Source organism: Microcebus murinus, chromosome 20 (assembly GCF_040939455.1).
Source record: "Microcebus murinus isolate Inina chromosome 20, M.murinus_Inina_mat1.0, whole genome shotgun sequence".
Classification (NCBI taxonomy): domain Eukaryota; kingdom Metazoa; phylum Chordata; class Mammalia; order Primates; family Cheirogaleidae; genus Microcebus; species Microcebus murinus.
The window spans coordinates 38,732,498-38,740,569 of NC_134123.1; the positions used below are offsets into that span (position 1 = coordinate 38,732,498).

General features: G+C 53.9%; 1 non-coding gene and 1 pseudogene across 1 annotated transcript; both read right to left on the reverse strand.

The window, feature by feature from the left end:
• Window positions 1-2,684: 2,684 nt before the first annotated feature.
• Window positions 2,685-2,803, reverse strand: LOC142862908 (uncharacterized; annotated as a pseudogene).
• Window positions 2,804-6,193: 3,390 nt separating this feature from the next.
• Window positions 6,194-6,312, reverse strand: LOC142862730 (5S ribosomal RNA). The gene has a single exon (XR_012913828.1). It is a non-coding gene; the product is annotated as a 5S ribosomal RNA (ribosomal RNA).
• Between the last annotated feature and the right edge of the window lie 1,760 nt (window positions 6,313-8,072).

Below are 8,072 nucleotides of genomic sequence, written 5' to 3' on the forward strand. Positions count from 1 at the left end.
ATTGAGATCACCAAAAGTCTAAGACAGACTTTAGATTTATTTTAATGTGTCAAAACTATCCAGAGAACATTGTCAAATATAAAATGGTGTTTAACTTTCTTTGGGCTGTACTTATAAGTATGTTATTAATATACTAGTATTGTAAAATATTGACATGTCTTGGTATGTGTTATCAGTAATAATTATGGTTATTAGGTAAAATTGCTATATGTCACAAAATAACCAATTTAGACTCTCTATAACCATGGCTGGTCAAGTTTTATCATCTTTTAAATAATTATTTTTCTTTAATTCATCTCAAAAAATAGTTCTTTCTGGCTAAGTCTAATTTTGGCTTCTTCAAATACAGGCCATGGAAAAGACTGACAAATCCACTTAAATACTGGTTTCTGAGTATTAGAAATTATGTATACTTTAGAGATTATATATACCACTAAACTAAAACAAAACAAAGTTCCAAGACTTTAATTAAAAATTTAATATGACCATAAATATAGCTAATTCAAACCTCATAAAATAAAACTAAATTTTCATATAAAGACTCTTTATTTAAAACATTACTAATTCTTTTGTTTTGTTTTCTAGAGTCCTGACAAATTTTAGGTAATTAGCAAGTTTACCTAATCTCTGGGACCTTAAAACCATAAAATCTGCAAAAGCCTTGTTCAAATATCCTCCCTCTGAGCCCAAAAAATATTGCAGAAGAGGGGGCGTGCCAAATTATAAGGGCCAATTCTGAAAAATAAAATTAGTTTAGACCCTCCAGATAAAGGAGGGACACACAAAAGATACTCTGTCTTTTCAGGCCACATGCTGCAGATAGCCATCCCAATCATAAAAGTCTTTCTCTGCTTCCTATAGACTTAAAATAATTTTAATCAATTATGGGTTTATCCAAAAGAAAATATAATAAATAATTTATCAGCCACCTTACTATAAATTACTAAATTTCCTCCTTAGCTTAATTGTTAATAATGCTTATATTTTGTTACAAGTTATAGGTAAATTAGTCTTATAACTTTGCCTTTAAAATATTAAAAATCAAATGTTTCTCAAGTTTAATTTATGCCCTCCTCAAAATATTATACCTATAGAGACTAATTGTCCAGAAAAAAAATTACATTTATTAGATTCTAAATTAATATCAGTTTTATAATCCTCAAATAAAATTTACCATAAAGTTCAATTGACTGTTAATACACAAAATAAACACATTGTAAGTCTGATTAAAAAAATATAATAATGCATAAAAAAGATTATTTTTTTGGCTGGTTAGGCTGCTTGCTACCTTCTAATTCTACCTATGACTCTAATTATGTTTCCTGTAAATGCTATACCAAATACAGGAAAAAGAAAAAAAAAATCAATCAAAGGCCCAAATCATAATAGCTAAAAAAATAAATCTAGTTCAGTTTTTTCAGAGTAGGCCCGAGGCCTGACTCTATCTGGCCCCCTTTAACAATTGGCTATTAAATCAAATAGAGTCATGTCCCTCCCCTAAAATATAACACCGCCTATTTCACAACACCATGCGACCAAACAGACAACTCTAAGAATGAGCCTTCCTAGCACCGTAAAACCAGACATCTCTAAAAATGAGCCTTCCTAGCACCGTGAGACCTCATGCTAGTTATTGGCCTACATATGCATTCCATAAAATGATCTTTGGCCAACAGGGGGAACTGAAGACTAAACTCTAATTTTTTGCTAAAAACTCCTTCCTAAGAAGACCAGCTGAGTTAGGCTGGCAAATGGTAAAGAGGCCAGCAGGGTTAGGCTGACAAAAGGTAAATTCCCACTAAGCGGCTTTTGTTAACCAAACAAAGCAGTGGTTTACTTCCTGACCTGATTCTGGTATGGCATTAACATCACCTAAAAGATAAAAAGCCCCTGTCTTAACTCAAGCATCCTAGCAGATGCCTATCATAAATTTAAAATATCTTAACTCAAGCATCCTAGCAGGCGCCTATTGTAAATTTAAAATGTCCTCCTGTCTGGACCTCCCAGAGTGCTCATACCCTTATCTTAAAGTAAGCATATCCTTCCTGGTCTTCTAAATAAAGACTAACTCTCTCAGCCAATTGCCAGCCAAAGAATCTTTAAACCCACCTATAACCTGTAAGCCCCCGCTTCAAGATGTCCCACCTTTTTGGGCCAAACCAATGTATGCCTCTCATGTATTAATTTGTGACTTTGCCTGTAACCCCTGTCTCTCTAAAAATGTATAAAACTAAACTATAACCCAGCCACGGCGAGTCCACTTGCCCAAGGCCTCTTGGCAGTGGCTCCGGGTCATGGTCCTCAAATTTGGCTCCAAATAAATCTCTTTAAAATTATTTTACAGAGTTTAGATTTTTTTTTTCCGTTAACACATACTTGCTCAAAATGACATCCTGGGAATTCTTCTGCAACTCCCTCCCCTCTCAGACTCTCAAGGTTCTCAAGGTTTCCTCCAGCATGTCGGTCCCACACACCAGAGCTTTGGTCTGACACCTGACAGTAGAGATGGCACGCATGCTGCCGCGTGGCGGCGGTGTCACGGCTCGGGACAAGAGGAGGCCCCACGGCGCCGGGTAGGGCGCCAGGCACCGCGGCGGGCACTGAGGGTAGGGGTGATCTGCCGGACCGCCGCCCCACTCCCAGAAAGGGGACAGAACAAGAGGCAAAAAGGAAAAAAAAAAAAAAGCCTATGGCACCCGGTATTCCCAGGCGGTCTCCCATCCAAGTACTGACCAGCCCCGACGCTGCTTAGCTTCGGAGATCAGACGAGATCCGGCCCGTTCAGGGCGGCGTGGCCGGAGACGGCAGAGGGAGCCCCTGCCCCGCTGAAGAAGCCGAGCCTCTCTGCGCTTCCCCGACGCCTCCTCCCGCCCCAGGCCCCGCGCCGGGCCGGGACTGTTGAGTTCACTGGCCGGGTCTGGCGGGCTCCGCGGGACTGGGGTGACGGGCAGGGCGGGGCGGGCAGGGAGAGGCGGGCCGGGGTGGGGGGCTGTCTCTACACACACACACTCACACTCACTCACTCACACAAGACGCGCCTCCAAGGCTAGACCCGCCAAGGTGGAGACCTTCCAGCCCCCCTCCTCTCCTCGCCTCCTTCACCTACCCGCCCCCCACCCCCAGCGCGCCGCCGCTGCTGACTGCGCACGCGCCCGCGGGGCGCTCGACCTTTGCCCCCAGCCAGGGGCCGCCCTCCCCCACAACCCCTTTCAGCTGCGCCCCCCGCCCTGAGGGTGGGCTGTAGCCTATTCCCCCAGGCCAGGGCTGGGGCACAGCACATGGGGGAGGGGAGTGAGTGTATGGGGCGTCTCCCTCTCGGGGTGTGTCCCATGGGTGGGGTGGGGTGGGGTGGCGTGGTTTGTGGGGTGCTGAAGAAATCAGTCCCCTCCATCTCTTACCTCTGGAAAACGCCCAAGGCCATGGAGAACTGCTGGCACCGCTACCTTGGGGGCCGGACCCTCCTCTGTGTCCTCCTGTGGCCCAGTCCAAGGGGCCTGGGCCTGGCCGGGGCTGCATTGGACCCCAACCACCCTGGAGTGTGGACTCGCGAAAAATCGGCGATTAGCTATTGGATTTGAGCTTCATTGAGGTCATTTCACTAATGAGTGCACCGGAAAGAGTTTCCTAATCCACCTGTGAGGGTGGCAACTGAAGGAGAATTTTAAAGCTGACAGAATAGGCGAGGAAAGGCATAGGAGATTTCCACACTCAGTAAGGAAGGCTTTCCAGAAATGGAAGAAAGAAATGAGCAAACAGAGACACCGGTAGCCCGCCCGGGTCAGAGTCTGCTCCTTAGAGAAAGTACCCTGACCAGGTTCACCCGTGGGTGGGTGGCGAGCTAGCGGCATTCAGAAGAGCGAGGCCCGCAGTCTGTGCAGAAGACACCTGCACTCGGGCGTGTGTGGCGGCACGATTCACAATTAGCTCCAAATGGTACCACAAAGAGAAGCCAGGGAGTTCCCGAAGCCCCAGGTCTCCTCAGCCCAGGACTGGCTGCTGTGGGAACGCGAAGCCCGGCTCCCGGTCTCAGAGCGGGACAACCAGGAGGTGTGATGTACACCCCGGGGTTCCCAGGAGGATCAGGCTGAAGCTGGGACTTGGCCTCAAAGTGTCCCCTCGCATGGCCACGCCCTTCCCCTTCCTGCTCCTCTACTCCTGGTGCCCCTCCATCCAGGGGCCAGACCTTACAGAGTCACCCGCAAGAGAATCCTGGTCCCAAAGGAGCCTTCTGGGGGACCCCTGCTGAGAGAGGTTGTGGGCATGGCCCGCTGGGGCTCTGCCCGACCCAGGGCTGAGAGATGCAACCTCCCAGCTCTGGGTCCCTGCAGGAAGTGTTGGCAAGCACAGGGCCAGTCCTCCAAAGGCCCAGGTGCAGGGAGCCCAGGCCAAGCAGCCTGTGGAAGAAGCCACGTGCCATGCCACCCCGGGAACAGGACTGCAGGTCACGGCCCCTCCCACCTCCTCCTCCTCCTCCTCCCCCCCCCCACCCCGACATGGCCCAGGGCTCAGAGACACCTCAGACACTTTCTACCCAAAGTCCAAAGGGCATCAGTTGCTCCTCCAAACCCCCCCCCCCCCCCGCCCAGCGGACAGCGTTGTCCAGCCAGCCCCCAGGCCTCCCTGGGGTGCCCGCCACAAAAGTGCAGACACCCACCTGACCGTCAATCTCAGTTTTTGGATGTTTTTGCCACTCTAAGGACCTGCAGGCCAGCTGGGGCTTCTGGCAGAAAGAGAGCCCCGGAATCCAACGTGGAGAGCTGGGTGTATGTCCCCATGAGGAGGCGGTCCCCACCTCCCCAGCTCTCCCCTTGCGGGGAGCGGCAGCCGCGGGGCCTCAGAGAAGACACCAGGCTGGGCCCCCGCCACACAGCGGGAGCACGTCCCCAGCAGGCCACTTAGCTAAGGCGGCCAGTGGACGGTTGGGTTGCGCGAGACGCTGGGGCAGCCCTGCTACCGGGTTCCTGGGAGGGCGTCCTGGAACCAGCGTCCACACCAAGCCCTTGGAAGGCCCAGGCGATGGAGGAGCCCCATCAGGCAGGGGCAGAGGACGGTGACAGGTGACAAGCCAGGCGGGAAGGAGTCAGTCAGGCAGGGGTCGAGGAGGAGACGGGCTGGGTAAGGGTTAGGGTTAGAGTCAGGGCACAAGTCACAATCGCAAAGACCTGGAAGCGACCCGAGTGCCCATCGACCCACGAGTGCATAAATAAAATGTGGCGCGTGGACACCACGCAGTGCTATTCGGCTATGAGGAACAGCGGTGAGAGGGCACCTCTCGTGGTTCTCCTGGCCAGAGCTGGAACCCGTTCCAGTAAGCCAAGTATCCCAAGAATGGACACACGAGCACCACGTGCTCGCGCTCACCGGCAAATTGGTATGAACCGATGGACACTTAAGTGGACACAGAGGAATCACCTTCATCGGGTGGGCGTCGGGCGGGCGGGGGGAGGGGATGGGCATACACATCCATTAGGGATGGGGTGGGTGCGCACCGACTGGGGGATGGGCGCACTTGAAGCTCTGACCCGAAGGGGGAGGCTGGGAGAGGGCAACGTACCCGACCTTAACATTGGTACCCCCACAATACGCTGGAACAACATGAGAGGTAAATGAATAAGAACACAGGGGGGAGGGGGGCACGGGCAACACATGTCACCTGAATACTTGTACTCCCATCATCTGCTTGAAAAGAGAGAGAAAAGAAAATGCAATAATAGAGATAGGAGACACTTTTTAAAAATAATGAATCCGAAGAGAAAAGTAAAAGGAGGCCTGTGGAGCAGGTCTGGGTGTGACTCCGGATCCCCCAACATCAGGTGCCACCACCAAAGATTCCTACGTGGAGCCCATAGAACCCCAAAAGCAACGGGACGAGTTCTGGTCACATACTCCCTCAAAATGACATCCTGGCCTTCTTCTGGAACTCCCTCCCCTCTCAGCCTCTCAAGGTTTCCTCCAGCGTGTCGGTTCCCACAGACCAGACCTTCGGTCTCACACCTGACAGTCCAGATGCCACACATGCTGCCCTGTGGTGGCGATGTCGCGGCTTGGGACAAGAGGAGGCCCCACGGTGCGGGCGGGGGCACCAGGCACCGCGGCGGGCGCTGAGGGTGGAGGTTACCTTCACCCCGGGCCGCCGCCACCGCACTCCCAGAAAGGGGACAGAACAAGAGGCAAAAAAAAAAAAAAAAAAAAAAGCCTACGGCACCCGGTATTCCCAGGCGGTCTCCCATCCAAGTACCAACCAGGCCCGACCCTGCTTAGCTTCCGAGAACAGACGAGATCCGGCGCGTTCAGGGTGGTGTGGCCCTAGACGGCGGAGGGCGCCCCTGCCACGCTCAAGAAGCCGAGCCTCTCTGCGCTTCCCCGCCGCCTCCTCCCGCCCCAGGCCCCGCGCCGGGTCCGGCCTGTTGAGTTCGCCCGCCGAGTCTGGCGGGCTCCCAGGGACGGGGGGTGACGGGCGGGGCGGGGCAGGCCGGGGTGGGGGGCTGTCTCTCTATACACACACACACATACTCACAGTCACTCACACTCACAGAAGATACGCCTCCACGGCTGGACTGGCCAAGGTGGAGACCTTCTAGCCCCCCTCCTCTCCTCACCTCGCCTCCTTCACCTACCCGCTGCCCACCCCCAGCGAGTCTCCGCCGCTGCCGCCTCCGCCGCCGCTGCTGACTGCGCACGCGCGGGGCACTCGCCCTTTGACCCCAGCCAGGGGCCGCCCTCTCCCACAACCCCTTTCAGCTGTGCCCCCCCCCCCCGCCCGCCCCCCGCCCTGTGCGTGGGCTGCCGCCTATTCCCCCAGGCCAGGGCTGGGGCACAGCGCAAGGGGGAGGGGAGCGAGTGTATGGGGCGTCTCCCTCTCGGGATGTGTCCCATGGATGGGGTGGGGTGGCGTGGTTTGTGTGGCGCTGAAGAAATCAGTCCCCTCCATCTCCTACCTCTGGAAAACGCCCAAGCCCTTGGAGAACTGCCCGCACCGCTACCGTGGGGGCCGGGACCCTCCTCTGTGTCCTCCTGTGGCCCAGTCCAAGGGGCCTGGGCCTGACCAGGGCTGCATTGGACCCCGACCACCCTGGTGTGTGGACTCGCGAAAAATCGGCGAGTAGATATTGGATTCCAGCTTCATTGAGGTCATTTCACTAATGAGTGCACCGGAAAGAGTTTCCTAATCCATCTGTGAGGGTGGCAACTGAAGGAGAATTTTAAAGCTGACAGAATAGGCGAGGAAAGGCATAGGAGATTTCCACACCCAGTAAGGAAGCCTTTCCCGAAATGGAAGAAAGAAACGAGCAAACAGAGACACCAGTAGCCCACCCAGATCAGAGTCTGCCCCTGAGAGAAAGTACCCTGACCAGGTTCCCCGTGGGTGGGTCGCAAGCTAGCGGCATTCAGAAGAGTGAGGCCCACAGTCTGTGCGGAAGACACCCGCACTCGGGTGTGTGTGGCTGCACAATTCACAAGCAGCTCCAGATGTTAATCCAAGGAGAAGCCAGGGAGTTCCCAACGCCCCAAGTGTCCTCAGCCCACGACCGGCTGCTGTGGGAATGCGAAGCCCGGCTCCCGGTCTCAGAGCGGGACAACCAGGAGGTGTGATGTACACCCCGGGGTTCCCAGGGTGTACATCACCCAAGAGGATAAGGCTGAAGCTGGGACTTGGCCTCAAAGTGTCCCCTCGCATGGCCACGCCCTTCCCCTTCCTGCTCCTCTACTCTTGGTGCCCCTCCATCCAGGGGCCAGACCTTAACAGTCACCCGCAAGAGAATCCTGGTCCCAAAGGAGCCTTCTGGGGGACCCCTGCTGAGAGAGGTTGTGGGCATGGCCTGCTGGGGCTCTGCCCGACCCAGGGCTGAGAGATGCAACCTCCCAGCTCTGGGTCCCTGCAGGAAGTGTTGGCAAGCACAGGGCCAGTCCTCCAAAGGCCCAGGTGCAGGGAGCCCAGGCCAAGCAGCCTGTGGAAGAAGCCACATGCCATGCCACCCAGGGAACAGGACTGCAGGTCACGGCCCCTCCCACATCCTCCTCCTCCTCCTCCTCCTCCCCCCCACCCTGACATGGCCCAGGGCTCAGAGACA